Here is a 19,239-nt window from a genome sequence, read left to right on the forward strand (position 1 = left end):
TGTGGAGTTAAAGCTGTTCGCAGATTGCAGACTGTGGGCTGCATGTGTAAGAAGGCAAACCCACTGGCTGCAGTCTTTGAGATCTGTGTTTACTTTCCTTCATCTCTCTGCCTTAAAATATTCCTTGAGTTTACACATCAAGATAAAGTTTCCTCTAACTGCCAGTCACGCAAACTTAACCCGGAATCTGATAATTAACTTGTGTTCTGCTTCATCCATCAGCACCACCTCAATCAATACTGGGGTGAGAACTGGAGCTGTTGCCAGCTGCTTTTGCAAATGATTCCTGAGCAAAAATGAATCAGAGTGGCTGTTACACAGCTGTATTCATTCCAGCTGCCCAGGCCTCCCTTTGACAGCCTGCTTTTGTAGATTAAGGAGCTGATTTGCGGGGGGTATAAATCATCATAGCTCTATTGAGTTCAATACAGGATCTTTCTTCACCTTCTGTTTCTGTTCTTTCTTTGCAAGAGACCAAAAGCGTGAGGTTCCTGTGCTGGAGTTGTGAGCTGGAACAGGGTCACCACGCAAAAAACTTTGGATGAGACCATTTGTACATACAAACTAGAGCAGCTACGTGTTAGATCTGCTAGGCAGTTAATTAGCTGTGTGCATTCACAGCGACTGGGCACATAACAGCACAGGCATTTCTTAAGATGTACTCCAAAAATCAATACTTAATGCCTGCCTGGCAAGAGAGAGAAGCAGCAGGGTCCAGATTGGCAGAGCTGGAGGAGCTGAGCAGCAATAGTGGATATGGAGATGAGGGCTGGTACTTAGGAGCAGATGGGATGCATTTGGACCATTCTGATTTACTTTGCATACTCCTAAATGTACTTTCCAGGCTTTCCCTATCAAGATGATTTATAATTGTTGCAGTTAGTGTCTGTGCTAATCCCTGATGAGAAGTCCCTCAAGCTCCTGACATATTTGAATCTGTGGCTATGTATCACATCAGGAGTGTTGAGGCATCTCTGACATGGTACAGAAATACAAATGGAAGTGACTGTTGATGGTCAGAACTGAATCAATGTGAACCCATAACATTTTAATAATACCAGAGAACAAAATGTTTCCTATTTTAATTATTAAAAGGAAACATAATTATTGACTGTTATTACCCAACTACCACTCAACACAGTTTTCTTCCCTAAGTGCTGTTAATAGACCATCAGATAATGGGGTGGACAACAGAAAATGATACCACAGAGCCAGGAGTTGTCAAAATGTAATACATTAAATGAGGCAGTTGCTAACAGAAGCAGCACCTCTCTCAGACCACAGTAAAACTTGGCCACTGAGTAACTCTAATAATAGGGAAATATCTCTATATTTTGACTCAGTGCAAATACTTATCAGGGTAACATACTGCTTACTGCAGAAAAAAATCTCTGGTTTTCTTCCAAAAGTAGGTGGTCACAACCCACCAACTGTAAATACTCTCCCTGGACACTCTTCAACAGCAAGAATCAAGCAGATGAAATCCTTCCCACTTCAAGCTTTAATGAATGCCTGAGTAATATTAAGCCACTAATTGACTTGTTCTGTAGGTCAATGAAGAAGTGAAATCTGCAGTTAATGTTTGCTTAACTGTATCTTGCTGTAAGCCTGCATCAGGCGAGGATGCTCAGTGGAGGCTGTGGTACTGCTGAGCAGCCAGCAAAAATAAACAGTTTCATACATTTTAATATCACTGCATTGCCGTGGACACACAAACAACATCTGGCAAATGATGCACAAGCAGTTACATGGATGACAGCCCATTTAGTATTCTGTGCCTAATAAAACAATAAAAAAATATCTGCACAGGTCAATGTTTTTCCTGGTGGGACTCATTCTGTGTTTAATCTAAGGTCTTATTAATATATATAAAATGATGATTTGGATCTTCCCTTACAAAAGGTGTAAATTTCATGTACAGGGGATGTTTGTTTTAATGGTAACAATGCTAGAAATAATTGTGCCTTATTTCCAAGAGCTTGCTGATCCATTTAGTGAAAGACATCAGCTACACTGGTTATCTGGGTGTATTGATCCCACTAAAGTACAGTTGTCTACGTTCAGAGCCATGTCAAGATAATTTGGACTCCTTTTTCTACCATGGGAATCTATTTCTTTCACTACTGCCTTTTGCTTTTTAGGCTCCTGTTACCACCTTCCTTTCCATCTTCTTTCTGGGCAGGAGAAATAGAGGACATTTCTGTGTGATAATTTTCAGCCCTGTACTTACATATGGCACAGGTTGTACTTCTGAGACCTTGGCTTCAGGGACTTAGAGTGGCAAGAGCCTTTGTTCCTAATGCTGCACTGAGAGCAGGCTTCGTACTGAACTAGAGCAGAATGGTTTGTTTGCACCCAAATACATGTGAAAGATTGATCACAGTTTTAATTGTAGTAATTCTGAGAAATATGTCTAAGGAATTCTGGTTTCTTAAAGATCATCACAGAGCAGAAGCTCTCACTCAGAAACATTCATCTCCTTCATGCTGTAGTAAATGTAGGGTAATTCCAGTGGCTTCAGTGGTGGAAGGTGGGTTTATAGTGGAGCTTCTGCTAGCAGATTCTGGCTCACTAAATACTTTAAACTACTTCAATATTTGGATGTTGTTTGCATAAACAAACAGTCTTTGAACAATCCACATCTGGAACACACCGGCTTTTGCCAAGTTGGCTGTATTTTTTTGCTGGGGATTTCATACTGGTATTTCAGCTGACAGTTTGTCTCCATTTCAGTCATTTAGTTTACTGCCTCATGCATGAAAAGGTGGGATGCAGTAATTTCAGTTCACCTTTTCTCATCTCTGGAAATTCGTTCCCAAACTGATTGTCCCTGCATGCTGAGCTTCATGATGCTGTTTCCGTATTGTCCCTACCATCTGTCTCTGCTATGTGACACGTTCCCAGGCAAGATCTTTGCTCTCTTTTTGTATATCCACAGAGCAGAAGGATCTTGACTCCAGGAGATAACATGGCTTGTGCCTGATGGATACACTTACAGGTCAGTGCTGAAGGTTCATGGCACTAAGTCTTATTAATTCAGGTCGCTGTTTACATGAGCATGCTTGAGTGATTCTGCAAGCATGGTAATTGCATACACAGGCAAATGACTATATGTATGGTTTTGACCAAATATCAAGCTGTGAATGCCGATCACATAAATCTCAAATATTTGTAACTAGCAGCTCCCAAATAACTACAGATCAAGAATTTTCTGTAGGAGGTATTTGGCAAATAATTTAAAATAATGAGTACAGCTAGGATGATCATGATCTACTTGCAGACAACACTCACAGACAAGTGTAACTGTTATGAATTATTCAGCCAATTCTATTCAGAATTATGTGGGGTTTTTTTAGAACTATAATTAATGATCCATAAGAAGAAGTATGAGACACACTAACAAAGGTCTATTCTATGCTACTTCTTCTGAAGGATTAAAATGAAATGCAGCCAGTTTGGAAACCACAGACCTTGTTTTAGAGTTGGCGTCTGCTCTGTTTACTGACAGTGACTTTTGCTGCTTGTTTACTGCAATTTACTTAGTTGCAGCATAAGTTACACATGATTATCTTCCCAATATGATGCTTAGCTGACATCTGTCAAGTTTAAAAGTCATAATAGGTGCTATTACTCATTGGGATGATCCAAAGGCATGATGATTGGTATGACAACAAAACTGCATGGGTTTTTTTAAAGGCATAGTGATTTCTAAAGAGAATTTTGGGTGGGCTCTACCTGCTCCAAAGTGAGATGATTTTAGTGCCTTGAAGGCTACCAGAAGCCGAAGCCATGGAAAAATGCACAGATGGTGGTCATGGAAACAGTTATCAGAGTAATATCAATTAACTAAGCAAAATAAGAGTTTGTGTCCTTCTTGTTTATTCCTGCAACAAGAGTGGTAAGTGTAAACTATCTGTTGTTTGTGACAGAAACTTCATTCCTCCTGAGTTTATAGATCAGCTATTTCAAACCATACCAAGCTGAAACTGCCTTGCAAGTCTTCTAATTAATTAGCTCTAAGGCTAATTAACTTTCCTCCAAGTTCCTTTTCATTTTTTAAAAGCTGTTCAAAATAAAAATTCCTGGGTGTTTGAGATGCTTTTGTTGTTTTAATTTAAGGAAAAAGCATGTAGTTAAAAGCCTTTTTTTTTTTTTTTTTCCAAGCCGTTGAGGCTTGAGGCAGCTCCTAATGAAGTCAGACACCAAATTTTCTTTGAGTTTAATGAGAAGATGGTCAGCAAGGGTGGCTTGGGCAACTGCAGGGCAGGAGGAAGTCACAACAGTTACATTTAACGCACAGTGTTTTCTCACAGCCTTTAAAGTCTGGTCAACCACCCTCATTATGCCTGGCTTTGCATAATGCACATCCTATATAAAAACCCTGTAATCACACAGATGATTACACTTCAAGAGGTACCTTCATTTTGTTGTGAATCTGAGATTCAGAAGGCTGCACAGTGTTTAAGAAGATAACCTGTTAGTTATACTCAGTGCTTGAGGAGTAAAAACATTGATCGTAGAACCACAGATCGGTTTGGACTGGAAGAGATTAAAGCTCATCCAGGTCCAACCTCTTCCCACGGGCAGGAACACCTTCCACTAGACCAGGTTGCTCCAAGCCCTGTCCAATATGGCCTTGGAAAATGTTAGTCCATTGGAAAGAAGCAGGAGAGAACCAGACACCCAGCCAGATGCTCAGAGGCATTTAACTATATTTTCTCCATGCACATCAGTAGCACAACTTCGAGGATGTTTCCCCGTTGGCTGCATCTGCACAGCCCTTGGTATTGCTGCTCTGGTTCTGGTCTGCATTACAGAGCTGGGTAGTTTGAGCTTGTGTTACGAGATAGCAAGAGAGAGCTGGGAAAAGTCCTGTACTAATTCCTGTGTGTCAGGGGAGCTGGGAAAGTTGTGCTCTCTGGGATCCTTCTTACTGGAGCAGAAAGATTTTTTTTTTTTTTCACATTCGGCTATGTAGTCAAACCTGTAAAAGCCAAAGCCAAATGCTCTAAAAAAGCCAGGAAAAAAAATCTGAACTAAATGCACCACAATGATGTAGCAAGGACAACTGAATGTATTAATGTGAGGAACCATACAAGTTATAAGGGTAGAAATGGAGAACCCAGCCAGGGTCTGAGAAAGAGCAAATACATCCACCAGTATGGATGCTGTAGAAAGAGTTGTGAACATTTATGTTAGAACAGTGATAGCTGATTTAATAATTCAGATACATGGATAGAAACATGCTCTGCAATAGCAGGGTGCATTTTTCTTGGTGGCCCTTCAGGGACTCCCCCACTCCACCATCAAAATGTTAAATCAGCCATGTGTAGTCTAGAACTAAGATGGCTTTTGAAAGATTTTAACTGGACTTATCCATCATGTGACCTTTGAGAATTTGTTCATTTCATGTGTAAAACATCAGCCAAACATAATTTACAGCAATTATTTCCAGTGACAGGCCAGTGTAAATTCTCCCAGGCAGAAGATGACTGTGTGAAAATAATTATACATGAATATCCAGCTGAGATCTTTTGAGTCACTAGAAAAGCAGTTTTGTAACAGGAGTGATAAGACATGCACATGCATACTAATGCTGTAGAAAAGTTTTAAGGCATCCAACTGGGCTCAATTGAAGATTCGGAATTAAAGTAGGAATATTTTTGCCTATAAAACCGCAAGTTCAAAATTGGATCACACTTTCAAAACCTCAGAGAAAAAGGCCAGAAGTGATTCAAACACATGGGCTTTAAAGTCATGCAAGCACTTCAGAAAAACTGTAATACTGGCTCATATAGTGTCTTCAGTATAGTACAGCACTGAACTAGCATTAGCATGTACAATTCAGCACATATGCAATGTGTATTTCAAATTACTTTAAATTTCTAGTGATGCTAAATGAAGATGTATTAGAAATTAATCTAAGCCTACAGTTCAAGGGAAGAACTAAGGGTCTAGTGAGGTAGTGCTATCACAGTGCAAGAGTTTGGTCTGGAAATCTGGGATACAGGAGTCCTGACGACATAAAGACACAGTGAAGTGTGATGTAAATGATCACATCTATGATAAATATGGCCCCTGTTTAGTAATTCTGCACTGAACAGTCACTTGTATCGTTGCACTTTTGTTATGTATCGTTGCACTTTTCTGGGGCAACTTAAAGTGTACCTAGCTATGGCTGGATGTGGTTTTGTACTCACAGTTTATACTGTGAGTAAACTGGTTTTATACTGTAGTCATGGGAACTCTTGGTCTTCAAGCCCCATGTGTAGTGAGTAATATATTATGAGACCATTCATTAAAAGTTCTTCTGTGCTACAAGACTGACAATTTCCCACATGTGGGATACATACTGATAGCATAAGTAGATGATATCTATTATGCAGCAAACATACTTACTCTGATGTAGTATTTGTTAAAATTATTTCCAGAACATGTGCAATACAGTCCATAAAATACTTCCTAATCTCCTAACATTATTAATGAAATAAAATAGTGTTATTCATTACCCACAAGGGGAATTTTAAAACAAGCTCCACATTTAAGTGACTGATGCCATAATGGCAACACATAAAAGTGTGCATCCAGAGGCTGGCAGCAGTGTGTGTGAAGTCCATCCATGGTGCACCTTGTGCTTCGTTTTGAGAACAGGGTGCAAGAAGCTTTGAACCGTAGACAGGTTCTGAAATGTCTTGTAGCACATTCCTAGGCACTAGCATCAGTGGTCTCTATTTCTTGGGCACATTTTCAAATCTCACCGTGCCAAAGCATTCGTTTCTGATCAAGACAACATAGCACACAGTCCTTGAACTTAATATGCACAAGTAATCTTGGAGACTGAATCCCCAGCTCATCAATTAAGTGGGTGTGCAAGTGGGCAAGGATGATCTGATGCATGGTTCAGTGTTGAGTGAGGGACAAGGTCTGAGCTGGCTGACCTCATATCCAGACCCTTGCAGTGTTGAGTCAAGAGCAGTGTCTGTTTTCTAAATATTTCAGCTATGCTCCAGGACCGAGCTATCATGGGAACAAAGCAAGTACATAGTGAGAGATGTCTGCAAATCAATTGACAGTCATAGAATCATAGAACCATAGAATGGTTTGGGTTGGAAAGGATCTTAAGATCATCAAGTTCCACACCCCTGCCATGGGCAGGGACACCTCACACTAAACCATCTCACCCAAGGCTCTGCCCAACCTGGTCTTGAACAGCACCAGGGATGGAGCATTCATAACTTCCCTGGGCAACCCATTCCAGTGTCTCACCATCCTCACAGTAAAGAACTTCCTCCTTATACCCAATCTAAACTTCCCCTCTTTAAGTTTTAACCACTTACACCTTGTCCTATCACTACAGTCCCTAATGATGAGTCCCTCCTCAGCATCCCTATAGCCCCCTTGTCGTGGTTTAAACCCAGTCAGGTAATTCGTTCCCTCACTTCCCCCCCTTCTTTCCCTCCCCCTGCTCTCGGAGGGACGGAGAGGAGAATCGAAAAGAATGCAACTCCCACGGGTTGAGATAAGAACAGTTTAGTAACTAAGGTATAACACAAATCACTACTGCTACCACCAATGATAATAATGATAAAGGAAATAACAAGGGAAGAGAATACAACACCTCACCACCAGCCGACCGATAACTCGCCCCCCCCAGCCCGACCAAGCGCCGACCGATACCTCCTCCAACCCTGCAGTCTCCCAGCCCTTCCGGCTAACTCCCAGTTACATCCTGGGCATGACGTGCTATGGTATGGAATAGCTCTTTGGTCAGTTTGGGTCAGGTGTCCTGTCTCTGCTTCCTCCCAGCTTCCCCTCCCCCCTGGCAGAGCATGAGGCTCACAAAGTCCTTGGCCAAACCAAAACATCGCTATCAGCTCTGTTCCCGAGCCGAAAGTCAAAACACTGCACTGCACCAGCTACCAAGGAGGAGAAACATGACTGCTACTGCTGAACCCAGGACATTATCCACCCCTTATTCCATACCATTCACGTCATGCTCAGATCCCACATTTTCAATATACCATCACTCTTATCTCGGTGCACTCTTATCTTAGTGCATGGACCAGTCCCTATAAAGCTACTGCGTCCATCTGGTCCATGTCAGGCTCCATCTCTTGTAACAGTCTTCCAGAGCAGGAGAGACTGTGTGCAGTGTTCACACTCGTGAATAACCTGGGCAATAGTGTCCATTGTTAAGTCCACCCCTCGATCATGAGTCCATCTCTATGTTGCATCTCTGCTCTGATGGCCTGAAGTGCCATGGGCCCACCAGGCTTAAAATAATTCACTGTCCCCTTAAGCAGTTTCTGCAGCTTGTTGCTGGGGACTCCATACAGCTGCCTTCCATCTCCGACGCTTCCAAAGCACTGGAGGGGCCCAGTGGACTAGATACTTGCCCATACTGTCCCACACACCCTGCCACTCATGACTGTCCAGCCTTGGGGAAAATCTCTTGGTCCCCCCATATCGTCGTCTAACCCCAGACAAGACCCAAACCTGACTCTGCTTAACTTTTGAGATCAGACAAAATGGTTGTGGGTAGCACACAGTCTGTGTGTGTGCCAACATGCTGATCCCCATCACAATCAGCAGGCAGGTCCCAAGGATACCCAAAGGCCATTCAGAGCCTTCAGAACTCTCAGTTGATGCTGCTGTGCTTGTCACTGGGGCTGGTGTAGCTGCTGTGCTTGCCGGCTCTCCCACCACCGGCTTCTCTTTTCCGGAGTCCAGCTCTTCCTCCTCTGCCTTGCTGGGAAATGCTGCGTGGTCTCCTGCATCCTCCTGGGGCTCGGCGGGCGGCTTCCGGGGAATGCTCTCGGCCGTCGCGGGGCTCGGCTCCTCCGCGGGGCTCGGCTCCTCCGCCGCCTTCTCCCGCTGCTCGGCAGCCGCTTCCTTCTGCTCCTCGACCGCCCCGACCTCCTCCACCGGCAGCCGTCCCCTCGCGGCCTCCGGCCCCGCTCCCGCCGCCGCTTGGTCCCCGGGGCCGCTCTCCCGGGCCGCTTCAGCAGCCGCCGGCTCCCGGGGCCGCTCCCCCTCGGCTCCCCGCAGCCTCACGAAGATGGAGAGTAGGGTGAGGGCCAGGACGGTGAAGAGCAGCCGGACGGCCAGGTACAAGTCCACGGCCACGTCCGTCCCGCCCTGCTGCTGGAGCCCACCCGTATTACAAGCCATTGCCATAAAGCACAGTGAGACAAGAACCTTAGCCCAGGCCCCACACTTGATAAACACTATCACAGCAAATACCGGCTCTACGTAAGTTACAACATTCTGAAGCTGTGAGATCAACAAGAACAACTCTGAGAGCCAATAAATCAGCATTGTGACGAGTGACTATTAATCCAGTCAAATCTGTCGTTATCTCAACCCTTCGTGCCCCACGTTGGGCGCCAAAAAGAACTGTCGTGGTTTAAACCCAGTCAGGTAATTCGTTCTCTCACTTCCCCCCCTTTCTTTCCCTCCCCCTGCTCTCGGAGGGACGGAGAGGAGAATCGAAAAGAATGCAACTCCCACGGGTTGAGGTAAGAACAGTTTAGTAACTAAGGTATAACACAAATCACTACTGCTACCACCAATGATAATAATGATAAAGGAAATAACAAGGGAAGAGAATACAACACCTCACCACCAGCCGACCGATAACTCGCCCCCCAAGCCCGACCAAGCTCCGACTCATACCTCCTCCAACCCTGCAGTCTCCCAGCCCTTCCGGCTAACTCCCAGTTACCTCCTGGGCATGACGTGCTGTGGTATGGAATACCTCTTTGGTCAGTTTGGGTCAGGTGTCCTGTCTCTGCTTCCTCCCAGCTTCCCCTCCTCCCTGGCAGAGCATGAGGCTCACAAAGTCCTTGGCCAAACCAAAACATCCTTGTTATCAGCTCTGTTCCCGAGCCGAAAGTCAAAACACTGCACTGCACCAGCTACCAAGGAGGAGAAACATGACTGCTACTGCTGAACCCAGGACACCCCTTCAGATACTGGAAGGCTGCTATGAGGTCTCCACGCAGCCTTCTCTTCTCCAGGCTGAACAGACCCAACTTCCTCAGCCTGTCTTCATACAGGAGGTGCTCCAGTCCCCTGATCATCCTCGTGGCCTCCTCTGCACTTGTTCCAACAGTTCCATGTCCTTTTTATGTTGAGGACCCCAGAACTACACACAATGCTCCAGGTGAGGTCTCACGAGAGCAGAGTAGAGGGGCAGGATCACCTCCTTCGACCTGCTCATCACGCTGCTTTTGAATTGGTGCACTGGATGGAGGAAGGTGAGATGAGCTTTCCCAGTTCATAGTAGGGCTGTAGGGCATCTACCCACCACTTACTTACTTCTTGACACACCTGGGCCTTTTTCAATTTGTCAGAACATACTGGAGCCTTAGAGAGAAGGCTTGCAATATGCAGAGTTTGGCCTGGACATGGTGAACCCCCCCAAGCCCGACCAAGCACCAACCCATACCTCCTCCAACCCTGCAGTCTCCCAGCCCTTCCAGCTACTCCCAGTTACATCCTGGGCATGACGTGCTGTGGTATGGAATACCTCGTTGGTCAGTTTGGGTCAGGTGTCCTGTCTCTGCTTCCTCCCATCTTCCCCTCCTCCCTGGCAGAGCATGAGGCTCACAAAGTCCTTGGCCAAACCAAAACATCATTGTTATCAGCTCTGTTCCCAAGCCGAAAGTCAAAACATTGCACTGCACCAGCTACCAAGGAGGAGAAAAAATGACTGCTACTGCTGAACCCAGGACAGCCTCCTATATCTTTTGCAAAGATTCTCCTGTAGACACTTTACCCTCACTGCATCTGCTAATGCTGGTGTTGCTTTCAGTGCTGACGCATAGGAATATACTGCATGTACTATGTGCATTATCCTCACTCTAAATGTATTTCATTAACTTACTCTTGGCTGTGCTTTATACTAACATTATTCAAACACATCATGGAGTTGGACTCCTGGAAAAGCACACACAAACCTGATTCTGACTTATCTTAGAGCACCTTTCATGTACGTAGGACTTCCGTTTAGAAGCTCTCAGTGAAAGGTTGTGCAAGAATGAAGTAGGCAAGAGCAGGGTACTTCGGTTTGATTGGATGCCATTTACATGGGTCAGAGGCCACAGGTAATCCACATGTATATAAAACGTGATTTTCACAGCTTATATCGGGAACGCCTTTTGTGCTGTGGATGCACATGTTCACAGGTGTGTCACCAGTGAGGAAGTCATGCTACCAATCACACCTCATTCGAGTTTCTGTAGATGGACATTTCCTATTGTTGATGTGACCGAGGGCAGTGCTTTTCCATTACTCTTTTGTCATTCATCACAGATTAACAATGCAATTACACCAAGAAATGGGTTTTCATATCGCCATGTCTGAAGAACAGAAATGGATTGTGTTTATAAGATGTGTTTCCATGCTTATGTTTGGTTTTGTGCATTGCAAATGTTCTCCCAATGTCAGCAGGTGAGTGTAGATGCTATCACTGACTTCCGAAAAACAGGTAGTTAAATCCCCTTGCAAATAGCACAATGCTGATTCAAAAAGGAGGCTGAGTGTGCAGTTATACTCCATTGCTTAAACAGCTCTTTAGTAGGAGAGCAACATCAGGCATTTTCTCATATGGTTAAGAAATCCTGCCATGGGGAAATAAGTAGTAATTTAGATGAGACCAATTACTTCATTGCAGAGATTAATCCTGAAATGTTAGGGGATGGAACCTAGGATGATGCTTTCTGCTTAAAGTTGAGTGCGACTGACTGCCAGGGAAAGAGGAAGGAATCACTGTTATGTGTTTATTACAGGGTTTGAGTTGCTGCAATGCATGATTTGGGAGTAAAAAAGAAGGAAAGGGACTTTGAAGGCCTTTGGGATGCTGTGTGCTTTGTTGTTAGTGTATGACAGGTAAGCTAATTTGGAGAGAGGCAGCGTTTTCCTGCTTATTTCATCAACTCAAGGGCACAATGCACTGCAGTGGCCGTTCAGTTGTCTGCCATCTAATGGTCAGACAAGAAAGCAAACTAACCTGGCTCCAGCCTCTGGGATCCCAGTCACTGGGGGTTCTGGAACTAAAAACACACGACAGTTAAGAAGAAAAGCAAGCTTTTGCTCACAGGTTTAACTGTGTTACACGGGGGCTTAGGTTTTCATTTAAAAATAGTGTGATGACACAGAAAACCGCTAAAAACTATGAAAGAATTCCCATCTTTGCCTGCAATACGTTGCTTCTAAACATCGCATACCTGAAAGCAAGGAGCAGTCTGTAGATGAATGAAAACACATAATTTGAGACATTTAAAATTTTCCTGTATTTACATATTGAGCAATGAATAATTCTGTGCTTCCCTCTTTTCTCCAGTTATCCCCTGCACTGGCACGTGCCCCCCATTTATGCACTGTATAAGATCTCTCCCTGATGGGGAGCGCTAACACACACCTATGCCTTTTCCTCTCGGGCAGACTAAGGTGGCACCTGCAATAACTGACCCCAGTTCCACAACATGGAGAGAGTGCTCGAGGTAAATCTCTGCTAGGACAACAAAGAATAGATGGGGCAAAGTGCTGCTTTAATATCCGCTCCATCTTTCTTATCTATATTAGAAACGTCTGTCAATAGGGGTGTCTGAGTAGAGCTGAAATTATGAAGCGCCTTCTAGATACCTTTATCTCCCACAACAACATTAATACTTATAAGTAGTAAAGGATACTGGGTGAAGGAAAGACCACCACTTGCCATGCTGGTGTGTTTGTTTAGGAAACATGCCTTTCAATTTCATAATGTTATTCAAAATGTCTTCCTCTGCTCTAAGAAAATACCCACTTTTGTTATTCTTTGTGAAACAGAAGCTGAAGATAGCAGGCTTGCTCACAAAAGCCCTGATTTGAATATGCTAATGTTAATTTAAGCATTCAGTTGCCAAATTTTCATGTGAGGGTTGTGGTTTTTTTTGTAGTTGTGCACATTTAATATTTGTATATCCATTATTCCCCATGCTTATCTGATCCACAAGCACTGGGTAAATATTGTCTTTGAGTATGATCTGCAACAGAAGTCAAAAAAGACACTGTAAAATTGAACTCCTCTTCCTAAGTAGGGATCTCCTTTTTCCTCTAACTTTCCTGGAAATTTAGGGAATTTCCACACCCTAAGGGCTTATGAATTTTTTTTGGGTGGTTGGTAATTTCAATCTAAATACCACAAATTAGAGCAATTTCTGAAATGACATCTGGCTGAAGTAATGGTGTGTGTGAATAAATCCCTTTCTCCTTGTAGCTCTGCTTGTTTTGAATGCAAATGGTGCAAGTAGACATTACCTCCTTCAACAGGAAATGGTGATCAATGGAACACTTAAAAATACATTTCTGAGTATAGAACTGTGACAATAGGAAAGACTTCATACCTTATCTTATAGAACATCAGCAGGGGAGGGAAAATGGGTGAAAAGCGTAACTATGAGTTTCTGAAAAAAAGATGTGATGTCTTTAAAATGTTTTCTGATGTTCTAACCCAAAGCAGAAGGTGAAATGCGTTACTTAAAGTGAGATACTGTGGGTGTGATATATATGAAAACCCAGTAAAACATCCTCACTTTGCAAAGAGAAACCCATCAGTTGCAACATACTATAGCGCTGTCTTCACTGGTGTTGCAAGGTATGAGATTTTGCAGATAATCAGTGTATCAGTACTGCCTTGTCTTTTTAGCAGGCTAGTGGCTTCATAGCTGCTCCCTCTAAAACCCACAACCTGTTTCAGATCCTATCCTTAAAACCAACCTACATCTAAGCAGTAACGTATTGTACTAGTGCATTAGCACAGGCACCTCTGTGACTAATACTGCTGGTAACCATGGGAGAGTTACAGTGGTCTTCTTAATGGATTGCAGTAGGGTAAATGAGTAGAAATTGTCTGTGGTTCCTCTGGTTCCCTAAGGGAAAGGAATAAAACTGTTTGAAAAGAGAAAACTGGTTGAATGCAGGGATATTTTGTAGGTACTAAATTTCCTTGACTGTAACTTCTCCTGTTTTGAAGTTTGCTGAACCATGAGTCTTTCCTTTATTTCTGAAATTCTTCCCAAGTGGAACACACAGGGGCAAGGTAAAGCTCATCTGAATGCAAAAAAAAATCATTTATGTAGGTGAAGTTATTCTGCTGAATGAAACACTGGCACAAAGGAACAAAACAGGCCTGAAGAAAAAGGCCATTTGCCCTTTAGGCCTAGGATGGGTTTGTCCTGGGAGATAGACTATGGCAAGTATATTGTGAATGCTCTTGGAGTTAATACACTATAAAAATCCCCCTAGAATATAATATAATCTGGAATTGTAAAGATTGTGTGTTAGTCTCTTTTTTTTTTTAATCTGTATTATGGCTTAGCTGTAAAATTCCTTTAACAAAATACGACAGCAACTAAGCAGAATGTGCTTAGTCAGGAGCACTTCTCACTTTTCCATCTAGCTCCACTCTCACACTCGCTTGGAGGTAAGAGCATTTCCAGCTCCTTGTTCACCATCCTGACACACGTGCTGTCAGTCACATGGTTGGCCAATATTGAGCTCCAGACTGATACAGCTGTAATTTTTTTTTGCTGACAAAAGGGTAATTCTAGCAATGGGTGTTCTCTCTTACAGATCGCTAATTAGTAAATTAGAAGAAAAGTGGCAGCTTTTCACAAGTATGGTAGTAAGAATTCCTTACAGAAATGGTACAGTTTCATTGCTATTTAAAATATCACTATTTATCACCGCTTACTACACTGTTCTGGGTTTTAGCCTGGCAAAGCCACTCAGAGCTCAGACATCTTGTAGAAGGTTGGCCATGAGACTTCCATCTGATTTTAGCAGAAGAATATGTTTAAATGCAGTAGTAACAGTTGTAGGGAGGGCATTATGGTTTAGCATTGTGGTAACTAGACACTGCTCCTGAGACCAGATTCTGAGGTCACCTTTGGCAAAATTAGCAACAAGTTTGACAAACAGTAGGATTCTTCTGACAAATGCACACTTGCCTGAGGACAAGGGGCAAGAAGGGAAAGAAATAATTTACCGGATCCTAGAGTCTCCCTTCCATGTTTTAAAAGTCATTTTAAATTGTTTGAAGAGTGCTAATGAACACATCCCTTCTTGTTGTACTTTACACTCATCTCCACTAACTGGACTTCGTGTATATCAAAGAAAGCTGAATCTTTGCTTTTCCTTCTTGCTTCTGTGGTATCTGAGGTACTTCAGTACAACATTCTCTGCATTTCTATAGTGCTTTGAAAATGCAAAGTGCCACTGAGTACTGCTTTTTTTAATGATGAGCCATATTATAGCAAATTTTCTTAGCCTGAACCTGTTTAGCTATTTTGCTTCTTCAGTCATGGCCTTCGAACAATACTTCATAAACCTATTGCTGACTTCTGTCCATCTTCATCAAAAAATGGTCTAGTGCTCTTGTCTTCCTGCTCATTATCTTTAAAGACAAAGCAGTGAAAGCATGTTGAGATTTCCTTCTGACCCGATTAGCACATACTCAAGGTGATGGTATCTTTTGTGTATTGTTTTACCTGCTTTAGAAAGAACCAATTTCACAGACACCAATGGTGCAGAGCCAGAGCAACTAATGGGGAACTCATGTTAAAGGCACACTTAGGTATTTTTGGAGGAGAGGAAGAATACTTCTTATTAGACCACCACTCAAACCAACATGCAGAGCCGAGAGCGCCCACTGCCCAAGGTGTGATGCGGGCAGGTACAACTCATGTCCTCTTGTTAATCACCTACTTTGAAGACGTTTGACTTATATTGGTATTCTTGAAAAGAGTGTACTTTGTTCAATGTAACTATTGAAAAGTCTTCAGAAACAAATGCTGAGCGCTTTCGTTATTATTTAAGGATAAGCTGTAGAGATGGCTGAAAATTGCATGTATTTGGACTGGCTGATTTTCTGCTTGGGTGCATCTTGAAGGAGAGTTACCCTTCTCTCTCTAAATTGTTCGCAAAGCCCAAGGAATCAGTTCATCTCTCTCTGGCTTTCCTGCTAGTTGCTGTGTTTTTTTTACAGGGGCCTGTTTCTAGTCCCACTGTGAATGTTCTGAAATTCAGAGAGATTCAAATCAATGCCATGATCTGAACAGATCCTCGCTGTTATGTTTAATTAACTTGGGACATTCTAGGCTTTTTCTCCAAGCATCAGCCTTCCTTTCTCCCATGGCTACTGTGAAGTCCTGCAGTGAACCTTCTTGTTATGACCTATTTTTTCTACAAACTGAGGGATGTAATTTGTATAGGTGCCAGGTAAAGGGAACAGAAACTTGGAATTCTCACGGTGCTCTAATTTAGCAGCCTGAGATTTGAAAAATTGATAGGGCAATTATTTTACTGTCTTTCGATTGTGATTTAATAATTAAAACATAATTAAAAGGATGTCCATCACTTTATTTGGCAAAACTGTGGCTTTTTCTGCAGGTCTACCCCAGAACTTGTGTCCTGCAGAGTTGAGACAGTGGAGCTGGGATTGATTTGTCTTCTTGCTAGGGAACCCACCGAATGTGCATTAAATGAAATATTTAAAGTAAGTATTTAATTGGCAGATGAGAAAAATAAAAAAATGAACAACTGCCTTGATGGAGTCAGCTGGCCTAAGCCATTGTCCCATGAGGGACCTTGCATTTTGAACAATTAAATGTTAAGGAAAATACAAAGTACTTTATTTTAAAGTGGGAGGCTCTCCAAGAACTTTTAGTGTGTTTTGAGGACCCCAAGCATGTGATACCAACATGATTTATTACTTGGCTGATTGCCTAACTAACTAGCATGTTACAATTCAACCCAAGCACTGCCTTTCAGTGAACAGCCCTTTTTGACATTCCCAACATCCCCTTGTCGAAATGATCATCTATGAAATTAATCTTTTTCATGCTACTTTTTTCCTCAACCTCCCCCCCAGTTTATTGTTAACGAGTAAAATCTCTGCCAGTCCACATAAAAGACAGCTTAAATAACTTGGTGTAACACTTCTGAGGTGCTCAAATAGCTTACAGATTTATTCCCTTGTGTTTTGTCTTGACAATTCCATTCCTTTCCAATGGTCCACCTTTGTTCAGATCAATGGGCTGATGAAGGTTTTTCACTAGGACTGCTAGAGATTTAACCATGGTTACTTCCATTTCCCACTGAAAGACCTAAATGAAAAGTTTACACGTTCAGCTGGTTTTTCTAACAGGAAATAGGAACAAATTATCAGGCAATGAAATGAAGCATTTCAATTTACACTCCCTAGATGTTCCCAAAACTGTATAATACTCCAGTGCTTATGAGGAAACCCAGTTATGGACTGCCCTGGTAAGAGTACCTGGCAGCAGCACAGCTCAGCCCGTGTGTTTGCATAGCGCTCGTTACTACACACATCATTATAAACAGACAAAACTTTGCCCTCTTATCTGTACCTATGCCTCTCCTAGGAACAGGAAAGAGCCTAATTTGAGAGCAGTGTTTGACCCATGGAGAACTACACGCATCTGCTGAAGGCCGTTTTTCCACATAAAACCACTTTTCAGCAAAATGATTTAGCATGTGTTTAATTTTAATGATTTGGCTTAAGTGTCTTTTTGAGTGCTTTATCAAGCTACTATCAAGCTACTATCAAGCAGCAATCATCAGCTGCTTCATAAATATTGGATTAAAGTCTGTAAAGAGAACACATGTATCAGAAAGACCAAAAGCAAAGAACACTGCCAGACACTAAGCTTTCCTTTTTGTGGTGCACTATTGTGTTCTTTGAGATGAAGGACATTTTTCAATGATGCTGGAAATTGCAACAGCAATATTATTTTTGACAATAGAAAAGTGTAACAGGGACGGTAATTGTGGCAGCTTTCTGGACTTACACAGTGAAGACTCCACAGAATTTAATGCTGTTAGAGAAAACCATGAAAATAAAACTATTTGCCTAAAAGCTCATTAATATTGGTTGGAATTCGGCCATAGTTTTGGGTATGTGCTGAGAAGTCTGGGCTTTGAATTGGTGGGCGTCTGACATGCCAGGATATTAATAGATATTCACTAATGCATAGCAATAAATAGGTTGGATTTTTAAAATTATCACAAGAGAAGCAGAGAAGATAACAAAAACTTAGGGTTTTGAAAGCATTGACACATGTTAATATATCGGTTCATTACAAACAACTTCAAATGGTTGTCTTCCCTCCCACAGTAGGGAAATTCCTCTGGCACAGCACTGACTACATCAAGTGCAACCAGTAGTATCCTGTTGATTTACATAGCCTTAGCATGCTGAATAGCCCTTATGGGCTTAATTTCCAACACACTGGGCCTCCGGGTTTGCTTCCTCTCAGTGCCCAGAATCTTCCTTGGTCCCCATGCCCACTGCTTGGGTGTGGGATCTGTCTGGTAGCCTTTCAGATCTCAGCACTTGGATACTTTAAGCTCCCAGGAGCAATTCTCCCAGATTTTTCAGTGAAATCTAGCATTTTCAAGCTACTTAGCAAAATCTGAGCAAACACTCAGATTTGAAAAATATAGCACCAGGCTTTGATACTCTCCTTTGTGTAAGTTTTGAGTGATATGTAACATAGTCCTAACAGTGATCGCTGACTCCATATCCACCGGGACCATGATTTATCAGTTTCATAACCTCAACCACAATTCATATGATGTACCACAAAGATCCCTGAGCAGTGTTCAACAGATTCATTTTCCTTTCATCCTCACAGCCCCTCCCCCTCCCCCATTTGTTCTTCTTTCCTATATCTAGAAGAAAAACCTTCTTGTAACCAACCGAAAATATGAAGTTTTAAAGTCTAATTAATTAATGGATAAAATCTACATATAATCTCCATAACCTGAGGTGATTTATAGTACAACAAGCATGACAGGATGTTTTTTCTAGCACAGGGTCAGCTCAAACTCCTGCCCTTTCACACTGTCTCTTCATGTACTCAAATGCAAAGCTTCACATGGTTTTGGGATTTTGAGGCCAGCAGCGCTGGCAGAACAGGGGTGCTGCAACCCCCTCTGTACTGCCCTCCCACAGCCAGGATATTATGTCACCAGAGACTCATCTCAAAGCACTGACACAGCATATCTTCTGAGCAGAATGGATTTGTAGGTAGCTTTAGCTGCAGCAGCGTTTTGTCGGTGCATCTGTTTTAAAGGCACTCAGCAATACAGATCTGATCTCTAGTGCTGCTGTATAAAAACAGATCTGATTTGGGAAACATTCTAAGCATTAACCCACCCTTTGTCCAAAGT

Source organism: Pezoporus wallicus, unplaced genomic scaffold (assembly GCF_028554395.1).
Source record: "Pezoporus wallicus isolate ANWC-B61680 ecotype Strahan unplaced genomic scaffold, APGP_CSIRO_Pwel_v1 contig_420, whole genome shotgun sequence".
In the NCBI taxonomy this organism is placed as follows: Eukaryota; Metazoa; Chordata; class Aves; order Psittaciformes; family Psittacidae; genus Pezoporus; species Pezoporus wallicus.